Source organism: Oncorhynchus masou, chromosome 24 (assembly GCF_036934945.1).
Source record: "Oncorhynchus masou masou isolate Uvic2021 chromosome 24, UVic_Omas_1.1, whole genome shotgun sequence".
Lineage (NCBI taxonomy): Eukaryota > Metazoa > Chordata > Actinopteri > Salmoniformes > Salmonidae > Oncorhynchus > Oncorhynchus masou.
Window position 1 is genome coordinate 36153844 of NC_088235.1, and position 12721 is coordinate 36166564.

The window sequence follows — 12721 nt, forward strand, 5'->3', positions numbered from 1 at the left end:
CAACACTACTGAGACAGACAATGTCTGTGTACCAAATGGCACCCCAATTGTCAAAAGTAGTGCACTACATAGGGAATAGCTTGCCATTTGGGACGCAATGTGTTCACTCAGGGACGGTTAACCAGGTCAAACTAACTATGCAGAGAAACTCACCATGACCCTGACGTTTTACCTTCTGGGCTAAACTGGAATGGGGTTTCTCAATGCGTTTTTAGACAGATACGTAACTATGCAAAACATTCATATTATGTCTCACCCAAATCAAAAAATAAGTAAAAGTAAACTATGCACTTAAAATACCTATGCGCTTAAATGACCTATGCACATAAATGAAATAGCTGAACTATGCGCTTAAATAAAAAATAAAAAAGATTTGTATTAACTTGAGCTATATCAATCTGATGAGGATTAATATAATATATAGTGTCAAAATATCAAAAGGGAATATACACTCCTGTTTCTGTTCATCTGTTTTTCTCTACCAGGTACAAATATGTCCATAACCTAGACAGGGAGTCAATCAGTGGGGAGAGTCGCGACCTCATTTTGACCTCTCCCTCTTTGCAGAGTTATTCCCCCCCCCCCCCCCAACTCAACTCTTGTGTAGTGTACATTATCTTTCCTTATCAACTCTCATAACACATACTATATCTCAAGTACAGCACTCATCAGTTAGTAGAGAGGGCCTTCATCATATATGTTTTGACAAGCTGTCGTTTCATAGTGAAGGTACCAAGGGTATTCTGAATGTACTCCACACTCCCCTGCATACCAAAAAAAAAAGCAAAAAACATGGCACCTTACTTAAACTCAGAGTAAAGAATGATCTGTAAAATGTTTGGGGAATACTACACACATCTTGTCATGGGTGTCTATTTGCAGTTTCTTGTTTTTATCTAAAATGGGTCCATCCTGGTGATTGTGAATGGGTTTACACAAAATTCCCCAGATACAAATTTGAGTTAATGGTTACAAGTCAACACCCAACGTCTCTTGAACCGGTGTCATCAACACAACGTTATGTGAAAGAGGTAGTTGGCTTTAAGAGACCACATGGGGCTGAGAGTAAATTATTAAGGATAGATCTTTAGAGTACAGTCTGATGCTAAAAACTGTGATATTACTTCCCTCTGCTTTGTAGTATTTTTTTTGTTTCACATTATCCCTCTGTGGCCTGTTTGGAGAAATCAGAGGGGAAACCTCTGTGTTAAGCCTTGAAACACCCTGTGGTTAGTTCAGGAACTATAGACCACACTCACACTTGATCAAAGGGTGGTTTCATGTTTTCCTTGTCAACCATACAGAGTTTCCCCCCCAGATGATACAAAAATATTCCCAAAAATGAAATACTTTTGGATACACATGAACTTGTTCCATTGACTAAGCTTACAATGCACATAACAGACTGCTGATGTCATGATGATCTATTTAAGCAATAAGGCACGAAGGGGTGTGGTATATGGCCAATATACCATGGCTAAGGGCTGTACTACAGCACAACGCAAAGCGGAGTGTCTGGATACAGCCCTTAGCTGTGGTGTATTGGCCATATACTACAAACCTGCGAGGTGCCTCATTGCTATTATAAACTGGTTACCAACATCATTAGAGCAGTAGAAATACCAATCAGCATTAAGGGCTCAAACCACCCAGTTCATAAAAAACTATATTGGATGGAGTGACACGTCTTCTTACAGCACAATAAGTCAGGTAGGTGCCTGTTGATTAAACTTTCGACCATAGTCAAATTGTGTAGGATCAATGAAAATATGGCAACGGTCACCACAACAACACAGGAAGCTTTGAGGAATTCCCTCAGAACTTCCAGAATCCTCCTCACCACACAGCAGCTCAGTTCCACAACATTCACGACAAAGGAGTCCGCGGTTGAACAGAACCTTTCAATCCACCAAGTCCATAGAAAAAGTAGAATTTGATCTTCCACAGAGTGGAATATGAATGAGTCAGCAGTCTTTAGAACATGCCAACCAGTTTGAATTTGCCCTCTTGTTTGTTGGGCACTATGTTGATAAAGGTCTTGTAGAGCACAGTTCCCGTGGGCAGCTTGGTGATGACCTTGAATGTCTCAGTGCCGCGTGGGGCTGGAACATACACCTCCTTAGTGAACCTGACAATGCCATCCTCCAGGGCATAAAGGGTGTTGTTGGTTCCAATCCCCACCTGAGAGAGGTGGGGGATAGAGTGAGAGCGATTAGTTGACAATCAACCGGCGACCTGCAGACATTTGAAGGCTTCCAGGGGTGTATTCACTAGGAACCAAACGGAATCAAAAGAAACAAGGAGGGACCTACCTAAATTTGTCCAATAGAAACTTCCAAATAGTTTTCTGGTTGGAGTAAAATGTTTCTGTTGCAAAACATTTAGCTGTGGTGCTAAACTATTTGCTATGATGTGCATGTGATGAATACACCTCAGGATATTAACAGTGAAAGTGAGAAACCTTACATGTGCTCCTGGTTGCCACCGCATGAGCCTCTGTGTTGCTAGGATGTTGCCAGCATGGACAAAGTTCCCTGAAGGTGGATGCCAACAAAACAGAAGTGTTAGTTAGACGATGCAAACATGATGTGTGTAAGATCAAAATACATAACATGCACCTCACAGAGATGTCAGAACTAAGCATAGCATACTGACAAATAAGAGCATTCACGTAGCTACCGTCTGTTCTCTTGAAGCCATATCTGCGACTGGGACTCTTTCCCCCCGAGGTTCTTGCTGCTACCGCCTGCCTTCTTGGATGCAAAGCACATCCAGTCCACAAAAGAGGACTGGCAAGGGAGCAGAAGACCTGCAATTTTGTTGAGTTAACATTGTAGCAGTTGTAGCAAGGGGATACATTTGAAGCAGTCAATACAGTTGATAAATGACTGTCTGGCTTGTGTGAAGGCAGTGGGCTGTTCAATACCATTTGTGATGCTCATGCTATGTTAACAACTTCTTTCCAATGTAGGTAGCTAGTAGCCTGATACACCAGGCATAGTCCCGACTTGACTATGCTATCCAATCCCTGGAAAACATTACTACATAGACGAAAACCTAAACGTCTCGTCTGTCACGAATGTTGAATAAAATTATATTTGAACTTACATTAGCAAATGTCCATAGTGTTTGTTCCTCTGCATTCAACTGAAATGTGTCTTCTGCATTTAACCCAACCCCTCTGGGACAGAGAGTGGGGGGGGGGGGCTGCCTTAATCGACATCTAAGTTTTCGGCCCCATCCCTTTCCCTATATAGGGTGGAATTTGAGAAAATATTTATATATATCCAAAGGAATGTTTTATTAAACAGACTTTCCAAACATGGATCTATTGTAGACCCACTTCCTCGCTGCTTGCCTCATGTCGAAATAAAAGTCCTGCACGTGTGCCATATGTGCACAAACAAGCAATAACTTGTGGGGGACTTATATTTTGAGATGAAGAAAGCAGAGATAAAGTGGGTCTACAACAAAGTCTTTAATAATAAGTTCCTTTAGAAAGGTTGTCTAAAGTTCCACCCTATTACGAACCAACCCCATAGACAATTGGTAGAGTAAGTTCAAATATAATTTTTTATCAACATTCGTGACAGACAAAGGACATTTCGTCAACTATAAGTGTCCCTGCTGTTCAGGGATTGGATAGCATGGTTATGTTGGGAATAAATTAGCTCGAGACACCAAGGGGGCTTTTCAGCCTCTTGACCAGACCGGACACGTCATGTGCGCCGCAAAATAAATTTAGAAATCCATGTTATTCAATTATTGCACCCACACTGCTCACTCGCGCGCGCGCCAACAAGTGTCTGCGTTGCCAAGGGCTAAAAGAGAACTCCTTTCTATTTCTGATGCAGATCGCGCTGAAAGTCCTGCCTCTCCCATCTCCTTATTGGTTTATAGAAGCAGATACCCACGTGCCACCTCCTCATTGGTTATACCCACGTGGTGATTGAAAGACTAAATGTTTTGCCGGTTATTGTGGTAAAAGTATAGATGCCAATCACCATATAAGTTCAAAGATGAAAAAGCCTGGAAAGAGGAGAGATGACTAGAAACGATTTGGTTGGCCGTTTTATGTTTATTTTTTACCTTTATTTTACTAGGCAAGTCAGTTAAGAACAAATTCTTATTTGGAACAGTGCGTTAACTGCCTGTTCAGGGGCAGAACGACAGATTTTGTACCTTGTCAGCTCGGGGATTTGAACTTGCAACCTTTCGGTTACTAGTCCAATGCCACCACTAGGCTACACTGCCGCCCCAATGTGTGGATCAATTGTCGGAGTAAAGGACCGTGTGCATTTCAGGTAAAATAACAACTCAATGTTTATATCCCAGGACAAATTAGCTAGCAACAGCAAGCTAACTAGCTAAATTGCCATATATGTTTAATGCTTTTTGACCTGTCCCCAAATTAATGTCATTGGTTCAGAGTTTCTTTTGATATTTTAACCTACGTGCCGTGATCGCGTTTGGTGTAGGGGAACAAAATACATTTATGCACGATAGCGCACGCGCGTTTGGGTTCCGTGTTAGGGTTCTCAGCTGAAAATATGGAGCACAGCTGGACACTATTGAAGCCATTGGACACAGTTTATCATAGCACTTTATTACGAGTGATAAGTTCAGTACACATCATTGCATTTTGTATCATAAAGTAGACATGAGTTAGGTAAATCTGTTTTTAGTTTGTGGAATGATCTCCAAAAGTACAAGTTGGTGTCTCTAGGGCAATTCAGGCAGATGTTAGGAGGCCTTTTTACTGAAGAATGTGGTGGTTCCATATTCATATTCTGTTTTGCTTGTCGCGTTGTGTTTGTTTTTCTTGTACAGTGTAACTGATGTGTATATAGAAGTGTATAGTGTAATTAATGTGTATAGTGCAATTGATGTGTATATAGAAGTGTATAGTGTAATTGATGTGTATAGTGTAATTGATGTGTATAGTGTAATTGATGTGTATATAGATGTGTATAGTGTAACTGATGTGTATAGTGTCATTGATGTGTATATACAGTTGAAGTTTGAAGTTTACATACACTGAGGTTGGAGTCATTAAAACTTGTTTTTCAACCACTCCACAAATTTCTTGTTAACTTCTTGATGCACCCATCCCTTTAGCGGGATCATTTCCGTCAACATCCGCTGAATTGCAGAGCGCCAAATTCAAATTAAATTACTAAAAATATTTAATTTTCATGAAATCACAAGTGCAATATAGCTAAACACAGCATAGCTTGTTGTTAATCCACCTGGCGTGTCAAATTTCAAAAAAGCTTTTCAGCGAAAGCATACCAAGCGTTTATGTATGGACATCTCTCTCAGCAGACAAAACATTACAAACAGCTAGCAGCAAAGTAGATTGGTCACGAAAGTCAGAAAAGCAATAAAATGAATCGCTTACCTTTGATGATCTTCGGATGTTTGCACCCACGAGACTCCCAGTTACACAATAAATGTTCCTTTTCTTCCATAAAGATTATTTTTATATCCAAAATACCTCCATTTGGTTGGCGCATTATGTTCAGAAATCCACAGGCTCGAGCGGTCACGACGGGGCAGAAAAAATGTCCAAATAGTATCCATATTTTTGGAAATTTTAGAGTGTTTTCTATCCTAATTATATACATTTTCTAGATTCTGGGCCTGAGAAATAGGCAGTTTCATTTGGGTACGTTTTTCATGCAAACATCAAAATACTGCCCCCAACAAAATACTGCCCCCTCAAGAGGTTTAACTTCTTTGATATAGGGGGCGCTATTTAAATTTTTGGATGAAAAATGTTCCCGTTTTAAACAAGATATTTTGTCATTGGCATTGAAGCACGTTTGGAGGTTCGTTAACAGTGTCCAAAGAAGAGCCAGAAATATACAGAATGGTGTCATTTGCGTAGAGGTAGATCAGAGATTCACCAGCAGCAAGAGCGACATCGTTGATATATACAGATAAAAGAGTCGGCCTGAGAATTGAACCCTATGGCACCCCCATAGAGACTGCCAGAGGTCCGGACAACAGGCCCTCCAATTTGACACACTGAACTCTATCTGACAAGTAGATGGTGAACCAGGCGAGGCAGTCATTTGAGAAACTAAGGCTGCCAATAAGAATGCAGTGATTGACAGAGTCGAAGGCCTTGACCAGGTCGATGAAGACGGCTGCACAGTACTGTGTCTTATCGATGGCGGTTATGATATAATTTAGGACCTTGAGCGTGGCTGAGGTGTACTCATGACCAGCTCGGAAACCAGAAAGTTGCTGCAGGAGGAAATATGCTTATTGAAATGATCGATTATCGTAGATTTATCGGTGGTGACAGTGTTTCCTAGCCTCAGTGCAGTGGGCAGCTGGGAGGAGGTGCTCTTATTCTCCATGGTCTTTACAGTGTCCCAAAACTGCTACAGGATGCAAATTTGAAAAGGGTAGCCTTAGCTTTCCTAACTGACTGTGTATATTGGTCCCTGACTACCCTGAAAGGTTGCCTATCGCGGGGGCTATTCGATGCTAGTGCAGTACGCCACAGGATGTTTTTGTGCTGGTCAAGGGCAGTCAAGTCTGGGGTGAACGAAGGGCTATATCTGTTCTTAGTTCTGTATTTTTTGAATGGGGCATGCTTATTTAAGATGGTGAGGAAAGCACTTTTATAAAGCAACCAGGCATCCTCTACTGACAGGATGAGGTCAATATCCTTCCAGGATACCCGGGCCAGGTCGATTAGAAAGGGCTGCACGCTGAAGTGTTTTAGGGAGCGTTTGACAGTGATGGGGGGTGGTCTTTTGACCGCGGACCCATTACAGACACAGGCAATGAGGCAGTGATCGCTGAGATCCTGGTTGAAGATGGCACAGTTGTATTTAGAAGGCAAGTTGGTCAGGATGATATCTAAGAGAGTGCCCATGGCTACGGATTTAGGGTTGTACCTGGTAGGTTCCTTGATAATTTGTGTAAGATTGAGGGCATCTAGTTTAGATTGTAGGATGGCCGGGGTGTTAAGCAAATCCCAGTTTAGGTCACCTAACAGTATGAACGCTGAAGATAGATGGGGTGCAATCAATTCACATATGGTGTCCAGGGCACATCTGGGAGCTGAGGGGGGTCTATAACAAGTGGCAACGGTGAAAGACTTGTTTCTGGAAAGGTGGGTTTTTAAAAGTAGAAGTTGGAATTGTTTGCGCACAGACCTGGATAGTATGACGGAACTCTGCAGGCTAACTCCGCCCCGTTAGGCAGTTCTATATTGTCAGAAAATGTTGTAGTTGGGGAAGGAAATGTCAGGATTGTTGGTGAATTGAAGTGTATATAGATGTGTATAGTGTAATTGTTGTTTATAGATATGTATTGTGTAATTGATGTGTATATAAACTCAGCAACAAACAAAAAATGTCCCCTTTTCAGGACCCTGTCTTTCAGAGATAATTAGTAAAAATCCAAATTACTTCACAGATCTTCTTTGTAAAGGGTTTAAACACTGTTTCCCATGCTTGTTCAATGAACCATAAACAATTAATGAACATGCACCTATGGAACAGTTGTTAAAACCTGTTAGGGCTATGGGAAATACTGCCCCCTTTTGGATGAATGGTGTGCCCAAAGTAAACTAAAAGAAAAACTGTCAAAAATTGCTAATATATGCATATAATAATAATTATTGAATAGAAAACACTCTAAAGCTTCTAAAACCGTTCGAATTATGTCTGTATGTAAAGCAGAACTCACAGGGCAGCCATTCTCCCAAACTATCTCTCCCTCAGAAAATTCCTCCAACTTTGACGTCATCGCCCCCACCCTTCCCAACCAGCTATGGCTCTGGGAACAGTTTCTATCTCTTCAGCGCGCTCCCGTCTTACAGTGAGACGTGCAACGGAGAAAATAGCACGAGCTTTGACTGCTTGGTGGGCCAAATAATGAGGTGTCACGAGTTTTCAGGAGCGCGCTCTGGAAAAACGGACGTTTTTTTCCAAGCTGGTTGAAGTGAGTTCGTTACGTTTGATTTAATCGCCAATTGTTTTGTACGTTAAAAACATCCTAAAGCTTGATTCTGCATTTAGTTTGACCAGTTTAGTCGACATATAATATGTAAATTTGAAGTTTTGATGCGCAATTTTCGTGATCAGAAGTCCTTTTTGGGGTAATTCACCTGAAGATGTTAGCTTTTGCTAATACAAAGACACACCAACTGCAACCAAACGTTATATTAGGTAAGTATAACTCCTTCCACGGCATTCTTGTCGAAGACCATCAAAGGTAAGGGAATATTTATGTTATAAAATTTGTCGAATCCAACATAGTAGAGAAATAATGCTAATGGCTGAGCGCCGTCTCAGATTATTGAATAGTGAACGAATTCTGTAACGTTAAAAATAAATGTAACTCAGCGTTTGCATTAAGAAGAAGTGTATCTTTCTAAATATATGTAGAACATGTATATTTAGTCAAAGTTTATGATGTTTATTGCTGTTATCTGGCGTTAGCTGCTGGAGATATTTATAATTTCTCCGGTCATTTCTGCTGCATTTCTTGAACATGGCTCAATGTAAATGGAGATTTATGGATATAAATTGCATATTATTGAAAAAAACATAAATGTACTGTGTAACATGTGCTATTACTGTCATCTGATGAAGATTTTCAAAAGGTTAGTGAATTATTTTTCTTTTAATCCTGCGTTTGTGATTGTGCTAATTTGCATAGCCATGTGGCTACATATTGTATGTTTCCCTAGTGGTGGTTTAACATAAATATGTGCTATGTTTTCGCTGTAAAACATTTTAAAATTCTGACATGCTGGGTAGATGAACAAGGTGTTTATCTTTCATTTAAGCTATTGGACTTGTTAATGTGTGGAGGTTAAATATTTTTAAGAATATTTTTGCTTTCCCTGCGTCACCGTGGTGGGCTGGAGGGGGAGGGGGGGGTTCCCAGTTGGGAACCCCTAGCCCCATCACTAACAGCTTACAGACAGTAGGCAATTAAGGTCACAGTTATGAAAACTTAGGACACTAAAGAGGCCTTTCTACTGACTCTGAAAAACACCAAAAGAAAGATGCCCAGGGTCCTTGCTCATCTGCGTAAATGTGCCTTAGGCAATGCTGCAAGGAGGCATGAGGACTGCAGATGTGGCCAGGGCAATAAATTGCAATGTCCGTACTGTGAGACGCATAAGACAACGCTACATGGAGACAAGACAGAGAAGTCATCGTCCTCGCAGTGGCAGACCACGTGTAACAACACCTGCACAGGATCGGTACATCCAAACATCACACCTGCAGGACAGGTACAGGATGGCAACAACAACTGCTTGAGTCACACCAGGAACGAAACAATCCCTCCATCAGTGCTCAGACAGTCCGCAATAGGCTGAGAGAGGCTTGACTGAGGGTTTGTAGGCCTGTTGTAAGGCAGGTCCTCACCAGAAAAAAACGGCAACAACATAGCCTATGGTCCTATAAGTTACTTGCCCAGACTGCAAATGAAACCACGCATGGTTGAAATTCTGTGTGCTTTCCTGTGATCTTGGCCGGGCCAGTAATACTCTCCTTCGGGCCAGTAGTTTTCACTTGGTATGCCACTGGAAAATTTACTAAATGTACCTGTATAAATTGCTTTAACAATGGAAACCCTGATACACTTTCATCTTTGTTTGACAAGTTCTTCTGAAAGGTCATTAAAATGACCTTTCAAATTATATATAATATAACCAACTCTGAAAGCACCAGCTTCAACTATTATTTAAAAAATAACCCATATTCTGCCATTGACATTAGAATGTTGGAAGCTTTGCCATAGAATTCCATGTAGTGGGGTAGCTATGCTTTTGGATTGTAACTTTGGTGATAGAGGTGCCGCATTTCACAGACACACAGCTAGAACAGGGTTTAAAAAATATTTGTAGATACAGGGCCATCACAGGATTCACGTATCAACCCCATAGAAACCTTTCCCCAATATGGCCTCCAAACAACTGTTATTGGATCAATTGCACATGTATGAAATATAATTGTAGCACGCCCAATAATATCTTAAAATGTTCATAGTGATGTAGAATACACAACCAAATAAGCCAGGTGTACCATATTGTAAAGATGGTAAATTATTCACATAATTGTGGAAAGAATGTGCCCAAAAAGCTGGCCGAATCACTACTTTTAGAATGTTTAAATCCTTAATTGCAATAATTCATCTTCAAACATGTAAAATAGATTTATACATGTAAATAGTCATGTGGGCTGATTCAAATTATAAACAATGTTATCCTTTAACTGTTTTCATAATGAGGACTTTAAACCTTTCCTATACAGGGTACGGGGCGGCAGGTAGCCTAGTGGTTAGAGTGTTGGACTAGCAACCGGAAGGTTGCAAGTTCAAACCCCCGAGCCAACAAGGTACAAATCTGTCGTTCTGCCCCTGAACAGGCAGTTAACCCACTGTTCCTAGGCCATCATTGAAAATAAGAATTTGTTCTTAACTGACTTGCCTGGTTAAATAAAGGTAAAAAAAAAAGAAATTAAAATAAATTCCATTCCATTGTAGTAAAATCCAATGTTTGGCCTGTTGTGGACAATTATATAATATTTCAGTACTCTAGGAACAGACCAATCTGCTATAGCCCCATAATAAAAATACATCTGAATTAAAACTAACTATGTGCAATGGTTTGCTGCGCTCAACATCAAGATATTTGGTTAAAACGTATTGGCATTCTTGTGAAATTTTACAAGTTTCTGGTCCTCTGTTTTATGAAAATGGTTCATTGGACAATATTGCATATTTTAATCAGCTCACATCCATGACTATTCACTTGTACATATGCATTTTAGACATTTGAAGATTCAATATTTAAATTATTGATGATGACATTTTCAGAAATCAGCAATTCAGACAGCTTTTTGGGCACATTACCACAATTGTGTGAATAATTTATAATCTTTATATCTAGCACACCTGGATCATTTGGTTGTGTATTCTACATCACTATGACCATTTTAAGACCAAATGGATTTTGTCCAACATTCTGCACATTCTCAATCATGAAACTTTTGATCTCAATACTGTTCTATTCCGATTTTTTTTTTTTTAACAGAATGGACAAAGTTTTGTTGACTTTACCCTTTGTCCAATTTTTTTTTTTAAATGCATTGTTTAGGATTGCAAATGCGAATCAAGTTATTGCGCACTTCACAGGGTAGGCGTTCCCTAACGGAAATGTACAAATGTTGGCTAGAACACACCAACAGGCTCTCCCCAGCTTGTGCTTGGCTCTGCCCACCTCTTTGCTTGTTCTGCCTACTTGACTAATTTGTTCCCATTGGAAGCGACAGGCTGTGGTCTTTTATGTTTTATCCTGAATGCTGATTGGTTAAAAATGCATTCCAGACGGTGTCAATTCCACAAGTTGCCACAGCTAAATCTATTATGTTAAAAGGCCCATTTACTCTGTTCCATTTGACTGCGCAATCCACTGTCTCATCAGCCCAGCCAGGGAATTTATAAACTGGATATCCACTATAAAAAGCACCTAGACATTATCTCACATATATTTTAGACTAACATTTTGTTTTCAACAGGGAGATTTGAATAAATCTCACTGTCCCTCCCCGACATTTGCAACATTGTTTCAATATTCAAATTCGATCTCCTGCTGTGACATAGTAATGAACTTGTCGGGAGTCGGGATGAGACATATATATATATATATATATATATATATATATATATTTTTTTTTTTTTATTAAAATGAAAAGTAGCTAATTTGCATTCTTTCCAGCTTCCGATTGAAGTGATTGTGTTACTGTTGCTGTGTCGTTGGCTAGCTCCTCTGAATAACAGTGACCTGACGAGTGAGCACATTTTCTATGACAATGTAAGTGCGGCTACTTTGCCGTTATTCTGGCTGCACTTTTTGACTTGACTATGTTAGCCGTATTAGGCTAGCGAGCAATCAATGGATAAGAAAGTTGCCAGCCTGGATGACAATGGAACATTTAGAATGAACGACTGGACCGCAACATTAAACAAACAAACAAAACAAAAAGACTGAACAACTGGGTCGTGTCTCTAGCAACCCTAGATTTGTGTGGGGACTATATCTTGCAGAAGGATTAAATAGTATGAGTAAATTAGTCAAAATAAAGTTTAATGAAAATACGTCAATCATTATGTTGGTAACTCATGGTATAAAAGTGATAATTACTTCGAGGATATATTGGCACGGTCTGCAGGCCAACGACGAACAAAACCCGTGGGCACCCGAGTCGCGCAGTGGTCTAAGACACTGCAATGCCTAGTTCGAATCCAGACTGCATGACATCTGCAGGTAGCCAGCCTAGCGTTTGGCCAGTAACCGAAAGGTTGCTAGATGACTATGGCAAAAATCTGTTCTGCCCCTGAACCTGAAAAAGGCAGATAACCCCACGATTCCTTGGCAGTCATTGTAAATAAGAATTTGTTCTTAACTGACTTGCCTAGTTAAATTAAAAAATATATATCCTCTTAAATATAACATTTTCGGCTTTGGAGAAGGCACGAGAGTGGCTAAAGCCATGTCAGCTAGCTTCAAAAACACGTTATCCAGCTGGGTAACTACAATACATGAGCGTCATTGGCGTAGACTAGTGTGTTTCATAGAGAGGTTTGAATTAACGCAAATAAATTGTAATGTGTATATTTTACCTAATCTGGACTTGAACATCAAGGACGCGAGCGCCGCCATGTTGAATCACGTGACGTC

The 12721-nt window shown here is 40.2% G+C and overlaps 1 pseudogene; it reads right to left on the reverse strand.

Moving 5' to 3' along the window:
- Window positions 1-591: 591 nt before the first annotated feature.
- Window positions 592-12718, reverse strand: LOC135512095 (large ribosomal subunit protein bL27m-like; annotated as a pseudogene).
- Between the last annotated feature and the right edge of the window lie 3 nt (window positions 12719-12721).